At 40.3% G+C, this 12,106-nt stretch overlaps 1 protein-coding gene across 2 annotated transcripts in view; it reads left to right on the plus strand.

The window, feature by feature from the left end:
• PLCL1 (phospholipase C like 1 (inactive)) overlaps positions 1-12,106 on the plus strand; it is a 347,516-nt gene that overhangs the window by 165,685 nt on the left and 169,725 nt on the right. The window lies entirely within an intron of this gene.

Below are 12,106 nucleotides of genomic sequence, written 5' to 3' on the forward strand. Positions count from 1 at the left end.
GATCCCCAGTGAGAACTTGTCCCTGTAGCCTTACAAGAAAAACTGCTTTTCTACAGGAGAATCACCATGTTACATTAGCAGGTTTTTTTTTTCTTTTTTTTCTTTTTTTTTTTTTTTTGAGATGGAGTCTTGCTGTGTCTTCCAGGCTGAAGTGCAGTGGCATAATCTCAGCTCACTGCAACCTCCGCCTCCCAGGTTCAAACAATTCTCCTGCCTCAGCCTCCAGGGTAGCTGGGATTACAGGCACGTGCCACCACGCCCAGCTAATTTTTGTATGTTTAGTAGAGATGAGGTTTCACCGTGTTGGCTGGGCTGCTCTCTTTCTGCTTACTTATTGATAACCTTGACCTAAATTTAGAAGTAACTTGGGTATCACTAGATCCATATGGGCAACTGGAATGCATTCTAAACTGAGTAATTAGAATTGAAATAATTACTCTGCTCAAAAGTAGGAACACTGCTTTCCCAATTTTATATTTCTTTATTTACTTTGGGGGTTTCTTTAGTGACTCTCCCCGAACTTGTATGTGGGTTCATTATTTACTTGACAGTTAAAAAGTTGGTCAGAAAAGTTATGTCTGCCTCCTGGTCATAAATGAAAAGGTAAGAAATCCAGAGGAAAAATTACATCTTCTCTCTTGGTTTATTTTTAATATCAATAAAATGTCAGTGCCTTTAAATGCTGAACTTTATAATGCATATGTACTTTGAATTATTTTTGTTCAGAAGACAGAAACATGGACAGAAATTATATACTCCCTCATATAACTCAAAAGCCTGATCCATCAAAGCTTGAAAAGCTATTGTCATCTTGGATGACTTTTGGTTTCTCCCTTGTTCTTGTAAGGCCTACTCTTTTCCACTCACCAATATCTTCTAGTAGCTTCCCCCGGTGATGTGTGGCTGGCTGAGTAGCTTCTTGAGAACATAGCCATTATTGAGCTTAATTGTCTTTCACTTATTATTCTAGTGACATTCTATTACCTCAAGATAACATACAAGTCTAATTTACCTAAGTGGATATTGCTTTTGTGTGTTACATTATGCTTTAGAATTTCAAGGTTCTGAAATTACTTTATGCTTTTTAGGACTCCAAAAATTAAGCTGTTTTCTCTTATTTTCTTTAATCTTCACTAGTAAATGAGATTAACATGGATGGAAGTCTGACCTTGGGAGAACTAAGCCCAAGTGGTCACGTAAAACCCAGGAACTATGGCAGCCTTAAAAGGCCAATCCATCATTCCTAGCAACATGAATGTACCACACAGAATTATCAGAGAACCCCCCACCCCGCCCGCTTACGAAATAGTAATAACAAAAGTATTCATCATTTTTGGGGTACTTTCTAGGTTTCCTTATAAAATAGTAATAACAAAAGTATTCATCATTTTTGGGGTACTTTCTAGGTTTCCAACTCTTTAGAGATATTACTCTAAGGCAATCAATTGGGAAGATAGAAATAGTTAAAAATCATTTTCTTTGCATTGAAGAGCTTCCAGTATACCATGGTGCTAACCTAATTTTCCAGTTTTAGTTTCCATTCCTCTATAAAAAATTATTTTATCTAATCAGAATGGTCTGTTTCTCAACAAAGCAGTTCTCTCAATACCAGCACAGGATGCTGATTAGGAAATTAAAATTGTTCTTCTGGAGACTATCTTTGGTTTTTCACTGAGTTTCTTATTCTACTGGAGGTTTTCAGAACATAGTGCAGGTATCAGTCACTGCACATTACTCCCCTTACCCCTCTTCTGAGATCTTAGAATGTTCTGGATGATCTGATGGCTGGTTCAGAGATGGCTGTTTTATAAGTTCAGAGTGAGTCATTTAAAACAGTGTCCCCAACCTCCAGGCCATGGTCTGATTAGGAACCGGGCCACACAGCAGGAGGTGAGTTACAGGTGAGTGAGCACTATCGCCTGAGCGTTCCACCTCCTATCAGATCAGTGGCAACATTAGATTTTCATAGGAGCGGTAACTGTTTTGTGAACTGCACACGCAAGGAATCTAGGTTGTGTGTGCCTTATGAGAATCTAATGCCTGATGATCTGAAGTGGAAGAGTTTCATCCTGAAACTATCTCCCACTCTGGTCCATGGAAAAATTATCTTCCATGAAACTGATCCCTGGTACCAAAAAGTTTGGCGACCACTGATTTAAAAGAACAATTTACATAAAATCACCCTCAAAGTGCACATGTGAGTCTAGCATATGTTGTACTGTACATTTTTTATAGGGTGTGTGTAGTGGCAATGTGTTCTCTATAATAGAGTTGAGATATCTGCTTTCTCAAGGCTAGACTCGGAGTTAATTAGGTGGAGTGATCCTCCATATGTGTAAGACAGTTCCAGGCAAGTGCCATTTATGGATGCGTCTCCATTGGTGCCAGCAGTATCTTGACTCTCCCCTCAACTCCCTAAGCCTTTTATCTCTCTCTTCCTGAGAGCTTTCATCACCTCCATCCTGTGTTGTAGATCTAGCTATCTACTCTTTTTCTCCCTCCTTGCTTTTCACATTGCTTGATTCATAATGTTTGCTTAATACATATGGTAATCATTGATATCATACAGCAAATATTTCCAGCTCTCAGTCTTCTGAGCAGGTGATAAGATTGTACTTTCCGCCATCTTTGGCTAAATGACTCACTTTGACCAATAAAATGTGATCAGAAGTGATGCAAATTATTTTCAGGCGAAATCATTTAATAGCCACTGCTCAACTCCTACCTTTCCTTCCTATTCATTGTGATGGTATATAGAGATGAAGTCTGAGTCCCTGAATGACTGTAATGTCCAGAGTCTCCTGCTAATCTGCAAAGTACATGTGGCTTAAACTAGAAATATACTTTTGATGCTTTAAGCCATTGAGACTTTGGGGTTGTTTGTATACAGCATAACCTGACTTATTCTGACAAATGCACTGGACGTGTACTTTCCAATATGACAGCCACCAGCTACATGTGGCTATTGAGCCCCTGAAGTATGGAATCTTATTTCATTTTCTGTTGCTATAACGGAATACTCAAGACTGAGTAATTTATAGAGAAAAGAAATTTATTTCTCACATTTCTGGAGGCTGGAAAGTCCAAGAACATGGTACCACCGTCTGATAAGGGCCTTCTTGCTATGTTATCCTATGGTGGGAGATAAGAGGGCAAGTGAGTGTGTGCAAAAAGAGAGAGCATGTGGGCCAGGCTCACTTAATAAAAACCTGGACTTGCAATAACAAACCCACTCCCATGACCATACCTTTAATCCATTCATGAGCGTGCAGCCCCCATGACCTGATCACCTCCTAATACTGTCACAATAGCAATTAAATCTCAATGAGAGTTTTGGAGTGAACATTCAAACCATAGCATGTGGCTAGTCCAAATGGAGATATACTATAAGTGTAAAACCCATGCTTGATTTTGAAGACTTAGTATGACAAAAAGTACGTGAAGTATCTCAATAATTTTTGAATATTAGTTACATGTTGAAATAATATTTTGGATATGTTAGATTAAATAAAATATAGTATTACAATTAATTTTACCTGATACTTTTTACTTTTAAAAAGTTACACATGGTTTACATTATCCTTCTGTTAGATAGTGCTGCACTGAACTACAAGCTTATTGAAGACAGGAGTTGTATCCGTTTTACCTTTCTCCCCCCACAACATCCAGTAGTGTCTGGGATATGAGATATGCAACATTAATGTAGGTTTAGTGAACAAACTGTGTCTCCGTTTATATGTAGCTTAACATTTAACAAATAATGCGGTTCTCAACATGAAGTTTGTTTGTATTTTTGTGTTTAATAATTCCTTCTTTTAATTCCTTTCACTAAAGAATAACTCAAATCTTTTTCAACCATCAGATAATTGAATATTATATTTTGATGTTATGTTTATGCTATAATAGAAAGGGTGGGGTTATGCCCATTAAATACTTCTCCTGCTGAAATTTTTTAGCAAGGTCACTCCTGATGGCTTACATTTTCTTATCTTCGTAAAAATAACAAAGAAGCCCCTGTTTGTTCAGTCATAGTTGTGACCTTTATTTCTTTTCCAATATCTACCACTTAGGATATTTGTTAAATTAGGCCCCTTTGCATGGGGCCTTGTGCTGCAAACCAAAAGGAAACAGAAAAAGAGAAGTGGAGCTGCCATGAAGTCTTCTGCAACATCAGCTGTGGGGACTCCACATGTGAGGAAGCAGCGCTTTGGATTTTCAGATGAGTGAGACAGAAAGTAAAATAGGTGGCAAAAGGAGTCACTGAAAGGAACAACATACCTTAAAAAATAAAGGGTGGGGGAAACACAAAGTACCAAATAGGCTGGAAAACATGTTAAGCGCTTAATACATTATAGCTATTGCCATGATAGTGTATGAACCCAGAAGGAGTTATGGAAAGATGCATACTAAGCTTTTCCATTGGCTAAGGAGTGGCAGGGGAGGTGACACAGGGGAAGGGGAAGATAGATACTCTCATCAAAAGACCATAGAATTAGCAAGAACTTGGCCACAAATCAACTCATATACTATTCCATGTGCGTAAAATCACATATTGTGTATGTGCATAGAAAAATATTACAACAGTGGCTACCAAACTGTAATGATTCTTTCTCTGGATGGTGACTGAATCTCAGGTGACTTTTACTTTCTTTGTTACACATTTTGAATTTTTCTCCAAATGAGCATGTATCATCTGTATACTCAGCAAATAATCTGATCTAACATTTTTGCATTTATGGGTAACATCAGGACAAAGATTAAGAATCCAAACAAAAATTGTCTATATTATTTGCATTCTGTTGAATGCTAATTTTTTAGATTAAACTGTCATATTATTAGAAATATAAAAGTAATCAGAAATATACTACCAGTACATGCATTTTGGTTATCAGAGAATATTTTAAATGTACATATTTATAGGCCTAGTATCCTCCTCCCTGAGTTAGGCTCCTATTGATTTTCTAAATGACACAGGGAAGTAGTTGGTTCAGGTCATGGAGGCATCTTATCTGAAAGTGAACAGTTCTTCAGAAAGGAAAAATGCTTTTGTAAGATTATAGAAGATTTGGGAATTATGCCATGAGGGCACATGCTGAGTAATATGTTTTTGAGGCAGGCTGCCAAGTTTTGTCAAAGAAAAGCAAGTACAGGGTTTGTTTTGCAATGTGTGGAAAACTTGGAACTCTAATTTCTTGGAAAATTTTTCCAAGATAAATTCAATATGAAGGCATTCTACCTCAAAAAATTACATGTAGCAAGAGGAAAGGAAAAACAAAGTGTAACAAGATGTGAGATGAGAAAAGGAGATTTTTTTTCCCCCAGGAGATGTGACCTTGTTGAGTTCAATTACATGTCTGACAGCATCAGAGAAAACTTCCTCGTAATGTTAATTTTACTCAAACTCCTGAGTGTGGGTAAAGTAAAGGAATTATCCTTCATCGTCAGTTCACTTTTATCCATCTTTTAAAATGTACAAAATATAAGGTGTCATATATCCAAAACTATTCTGAATTGCTGGAGATCTTGAGCAAGTCATTTACATTTTCTGGGTCCATTTCTCTCCTTTGTCTAATCTGGAGGGTTTAGATGTAAAAAGTGCTATGGTCTCTCCTAGGTTTAATTTTTTTAAGTAAAACAAATTATTATTTTTGATATATTCACATAATCTTTGATATATATCAGCAAAACGTTTTCCTTATCAAGGTCTAATTCTTATATGGTATAAAAAGCACTGTGGTTACTTCATAGACATGATAGAAAACTAGGACCTTCCCAATTGTCCCTTCCAGTTCTCCATACACTTTGAAGCCTTTGCATGGTTGTCAGAAGGGTTGTAGTGATTGACAAACATGAAGAATCCACTGACACAGGTTCTGTATCAACGAGATGGCTGTGCAGAGCAGGAGACTCAGCAATATTCTCCTCCTGGAAAGGATAAATTAACCTTGTCCTCAAGTCTTCTTGGAGCTGCCCTGCTGCTGGTGACTCTGCCTAAGGAGGTGGGAGATCTGCTTAGGTTCTTTAAGAAATACAATTTGGGTCTTCATGAGGCGAGTCCCTACTGTTCTGAGAGGCTCTCAGCCACAGTAGTGCATGGAGGTATGAACTAAGAAGCTGTAGAAGGATACAAGTGCACTTTGCTTGGGAACTGCTTGCCACCATCTTTCCTTATGGGCTTGGGAGCTGGTGGAAACCAGTTGAGCAGATTTTTGAGTGACTTTTGAATTGAAGGTGAATTCTAGGAGACCTGACTGTCCCAAGTGGGATGATACTTTAAGCCTTTCTGATGTGTTTACCATAATTCAATTGAAGAAAATTTATGTATAGTTTATTCATGAATCCTACATTTTTTGAGTGCCTGCCATATGCCATTTTGGTGGGGAGAAGTATACAAATAATAAAAAGTATAATGCAGTAGAGAATGATGAGGTGCCAATTAAAATTGAGACAGACTCATAGGAGAGGTAACATTTCACTTTCAGGGAAAAGAAGAGCAAACCATGAAAAGGTTTAATGTCAGGATATTCCGGGAGAGGGACTGGCAAGGGAATGGTGGGGAGGAGCTTCACATGTTCAGGGAAAAGGAAGGAGTCCAATGTGGCCAGAGTACATGAGCAAAGGGGAGCATGGCAGGAGTTGAGGTCAGGGAGGTGGGCAGGTGTGAGGTCGAGTGGGCCTTGCAGGCCATGGGGAAAAATTTGGATTTTGTTATAAGAGCAGTTAACCATTAGAGGGCTTAAGCAAGAGAATGATAGGACCTGATTTGTACTTTTCTTGGTTCCTTTGGCTTCTAGGTGAAGAATGGATAGTGGAGGAGTAGAGAGAATAGGGAATTAGTTATCTAGTCATCCAGCTGAGATGTGATGGTGACAGACAAGGTTAGTGGCAGTGGAGAAGGAGAGAAGTGTCATGGCTTTGGGACATATTTCAGAGTAGAGCCCACAGGACTTGCTGATGGCTGCCTGTAAGAGAATAAGAAAAAGCTTAAATCAAGGAGGATTCCTATGTGTTGGACTTGGAAAAAGTGGGTGTATGGTAGGGCTATTTATGAGGAGGGAGAGACCTGGGGAGGAACTGGTTTGGAGGCTTACCAAGAGTTCTGATTTTGCCATGTTAAGTTTGGGTAGCCTAATAGATACCGAAGGAAAGATATCAGACAGGCAGCTTGAATTGCTATGGAAAGTCCTGGGCTGGAGATTTCAACTTGGGAACCATTGGCTTGGATCTGATGTGAATTGTGAAAAGATAAGTAAAAGTTTAAACCAGTCCTTTAATTCATCTTGAGCATGTGCTACTTTCAGTCAGGGAAAAAAAGAAACCCTCCTTTATGAAATAATATGGTAATTATTGCTTACTACTTAGACTCTTTGTAGCAGTTGATTTTCAGGCAATTAGAATAACCACATCACTTTTATCTGATAATTAGAGCTAATTTGCTAGTACTGATGATAGGCTCATTCACTGAATAAACAAAATGCAGAGCACAAAGTTTGTTTCTACAGCCATATATGTGAAGTTGCTCTTCAGGTCCTTTGCAGCACAGGGCTGCTGAATTAATGCAGAGTTTAATTCAGAATTGTCACTCTTGTTCATTACTAAGCTCATGGCTTTATTCTGTAATGGTATTGTATACTTTGGGAAGAATGCCGTTGGGGGAAATGCTGACCCCTTCTTCTCCCAATCTCAGCTGCGCTGTCAGAAGCTGTTTGCCCTGACAGGCCTGGGAGCTTGGAAGCTAGCTATAGTAAGAGAGTGATGCGTCACATTACTGAGTGTCCACGAAATGCTTATGACAATGCCAGTTGTTTTGTATAGATTATCTCTAAATTATATTAAAACCCCTGCAAGGTAGGTATTTTTATTTCCATTTTAATGATGAGGAAACAGAAGCTTAAGGTCACATGGCTAGTAAATTACAGAATCAGGCCTAGGGTCTGTCTGCTTCTGAAAGCATATACAATTTTTGTTCTGCCAGGCTGTTAAACTGCCAAAATTTGCCTTAGTTTATTCTTCCAGTCCTACTTTCTCCTATCAACTCTTACGTCTTTCCAGCCAAAAACCAAATTGGCTCTCATCTACATTTCTGTCTTTAAAAATCATCCTGTAAGGGCCAGACACCCCTGTAATCCCAGTACTTTGGGAGGCCTCGGTGGGAGGATTGCTTGAGGCCAGGAGTTTGAGACCAGTCTGTGCAAGAGAATGAGACCCTCATCTCTAAAAATACTTAAAAATTAGCTGGGTGTGGTGGCACGTGCCTATAGTTCCAGCTACTCAGGAGGCTGAGGCAGGAGCATTGCTTGAGCCCAGGTGTTCAAGGCTGCAGTGAGCTATATTTGTGCCACTGAACTCCAGCCTAGCAGCCTGGGTAACAGAGCGAAGCCCTTTTCACCTAACAACAACAACAACAACAACAACAACTACTACTACAACAACAACAGAATAAAACAGAAAAAAGTCCCCTGAAGTATACACACCCCTACTCTCTTATGCTTCTGCTTTCTGTCTAAATATTTCAGCCCCATCCTCAACTTCATACCTTTCTTCTCCCCAACCATACTTTCCTACTATACTCTAGGATTCTATTACTTACACAGACCTCTCATTCTTTAGCTTTTCCCTTAACATTTCCCTACACTCTTGCCGAAACTCACTCTTGGCCTTATTCTAACTTACAAGTTCCTGAGCCAAATTCGTCACTTGTGGTCACTTCTTTCCCTTTTTTCTGGCTCTCAGAGTGAGGAGCAGGAGCCAGAGAATTTCCTGCTTCCCACCAGAACATCCAGACTATTGCTTGTTCATTGTCTCTCAAGAACTTGTGTTGTGAACTCCACTCTATCCTGTGTACCACACTTCTTCCATCTTACATTCAACTCACACCTTCTGCTCACTTCTCACCCTAGAAGAGTCCAATTTTGCTGACTCTTTCTTTCTTCTATCATCTCCTGGAACCTGCTAAACACTTTACCTGGTGTTCCAATCCCTGGCCTCAGAGATCTTTGACTTGTGGACCTTAAGGAACTTTTCTTTTCTTTCTTTTCTTTTCTTTTACAGAGTCTTGCTCTGTCACCCAGGCTGGAGTGCAGGGGCATGACCTCGGCTCACTGCAACCTCCGCCTCCCAGATTCCAGTGATTCTCCTGCCTCAGCCTCCCGAGTAGCTGAGATTACAGGTGTGTGCCAACATGCCTGGCTAATTTTTGTCTTTTTAGTAGAGATGGGGTTACACCATGTTGGCCAGGCTGGTCTCGAACTCCTGATCTCGTGATCCACCCACCTCGGCCTCCCAAAGTACTGAGATTACAGGCGTGAGCCACTGCGCCCGGCCAAGGAACTTTATTTCTAAGTCACTCTTGCTCCTTATAGGCACAGCCACACTTCAGACCTGCTCAACATTTGAAACTGTCCCTTATCTGAAATGATCTTCTTGCATGATATCCAATTACAGTTCTGCCTCTTTGCAATCTTCTCTCCTGCTGAATCTTGGCTTTATTCTCACTGTAACAGCTTCTTGCCTCATCCATTGCCTTGACATGCTACACTGGCCTCACCTGCCTCTCTACTCATGTGGACCGTTTGGTCTGCCATTTGAGCTCAGTTTTTGTTAGCTCCATGGACTTCAGGCTCCGGTCCTATTTTACTTGCTCTGCAAATCTCTGATTCTAGGGATCACCATCTGATCTCTCTCCTCCTCCTCTTGTGTTACTGAGTACAAAGAAAGGACATGATTCCCGATTTTTATTAACGATAAGGAAAATTTACTATGACGTTTTAGCATGTAACCCACAGTCCCATGATTGGTTAATTTAGTGATCCAATAACATCACCAAAGACCTTGGATCTTCCCATTCCCCCCCCTCCACCTAACCCCCTGTTGTCCTATTAGGACAGCTTCAGTCTCTAGCTAGCCACCAGCTGCTTCATTTCCAGTGGCCATGCAGAGACCAGACTCAGCAGAAAAATTGGTTTGATTGGTTTTACCACAAATATCAACCCACAATTAGAACCTCTTCTGGCTTCATTGCAGTCTCATTACAAATTAGCTCCTACTTGTGTTTCTCACTGGAACTATTCTGAGCTTTTTCCAATTCCAATCTTATCAAGCCCCACCTACCTGTTTCTTTTTTTCTTTCAAAAGTGTCTTCAATATCTGTTTCTATTGCCCCTACCCTTACTTGCAGCCAACAACTGTTTACCTTGCCCCCATCCATTCATTCCCCTGTCCCTTTCCTGCCAGGTTGCTGTTCCTGCAGCCGGCACTGAGTGTGGCACTTTTTTGTTCACCCTGCCTCTGTGGGTTCCTGAAGTTCTGATGGCTTATTGTGGCATTTGGGATCCATTAAGACCTGGCCCTGCACTACATTTTCAATTTTAATTTCCATTATTTCTATTTGTGTACCTGATAAGCCAATCAAAATGGAAATCCCTGACTATTCTTTTACTGCTCCCCAGATTTTCCCACCTCTGTCTTTGTTCCCTTTCTCTGAAGAGGACTTCCCCTCAACTCCGCAAGTGAAATTACTGTACGCTTTAAGGTCTAACTCCAATGGCACTTCTTTTAAAAACTTTCCTGGCCTCTCTCATCCTCAGCAAAAAATTACAATCTTTTCTGAATTTTGTAGTAGATTATCTTAGGTTACTTTTTAACTCTGTATGATATTTTTTACTGTAGAGTAAATCCTCACTTTGTTCATACGTTCTTGGAAACTGCGACTTTAAGTGAAACCAATTTTACCATAGGCTGATTGATATAAAAAGTAAGTTCCGGCTGGGTGCTGTGGCTCACGCCTGTAATCCCAGCACTTTGGGAGGCTGAAGCGGGTGAATCACCTGAGGTCAGGAGTTCGAGAGGAGCTTGGCCACCATGGCGAAACCCCGTCTCTACTAAAAATACAAAAATTAGCCGGGCATGGTGGTGTGCGCCTGTAATTCCAGCTACTCAGGAGGCTGAAGCAGGAGAATTGCTTGAACCTGGGCGGCGCAGGCTGCAGCAAGCTGAGATCATGCCATTGCACTCTAGCCTAGGCAACAGAGCAAGACTCCGTCTCAAAAAAAAAAAAAAGAATTAAGTTCCTGCAGCATATTTCTGGCCACAAAAACATCACCAAACCTCTAAATGAAGACAAAACACTTCTAACATTAAACATTAAAATAAATGTAAGCTATACATACATGTAAGAAAGATTAGTAAAAACAAGTAACATAATTATTTAGACACTTATTCCAAATCAGAGTTGTGAGTAATCAGAGCCTATCCTGGCAGCTCAGGGTAGCTCAGGGCACAAGGTGGGAACCAACCCTGGCCAGGAGCCATTCCCTCCCAGGGTACCCTCAGACATGCACCCACACTCACTCAGACTGGGACCATGCAGACATGCCAGTTCACCGAAGGTGCATGTTTTTGGGATGTAGGAGGAAACTGGAATAACGGGAGAAAACCCATGCAGGCATGGGGAGAACCTGCAAACTCCACACAGACAGTGGCCCCGTCTGGGAATCGGTTTTTGTTCTTATCAACATAATAACAGAGTGATGCTATTCGAGGACCTGCTGTACATCCACTATGGGTTGCTTTGTAGCCCCAGTTTTCACAGTTTCCGCTAATATCATTTGAACAATTTTTCAGTTGCTTGGTGTTTGATTGTTTTAGTTGTTTAGACTTTTTTCCATTTTCCTGACCTATGATCCTACGAAAGCTAATAGTATCTGCTATGGACTTAGAGGACATCTGGCTTCTGAGGCCCTTTGGGACTGTACATGATTTTGCTTGGAAAAAGCCCAAATACTGTAACTAAAATTGTTCCCCTGGTTATTTTGTCCAATTGATATGGGGTTGTTTTTGTCTTTTTGGTTTTGATGCAGTGTTTTAGTAAAGAAACATAGCAAAAAAGATTTTACTAATATCACTAAGTTAACTTTGAGGTACCCAGTTGTTGCTAACATAGTTCTCTACATCACCAAATATTTCTGATCCTACCATTACAAGACCTCTGGAATCTATCCCTTTCTCTCCCTTCACACTGTAGGGGCCTGATTTCTGAACCTCACCACCTCTCTGCCACTAGCTTCATCCTACTGCTATCTGTCTGCAGAAGAATAATTTCTGGTGG

The sequence above is a fragment of the Papio anubis genome, chromosome 10 (genome assembly GCF_008728515.1).
Source record: "Papio anubis isolate 15944 chromosome 10, Panubis1.0, whole genome shotgun sequence".
Lineage (NCBI taxonomy): Eukaryota > Metazoa > Chordata > Mammalia > Primates > Cercopithecidae > Papio > Papio anubis.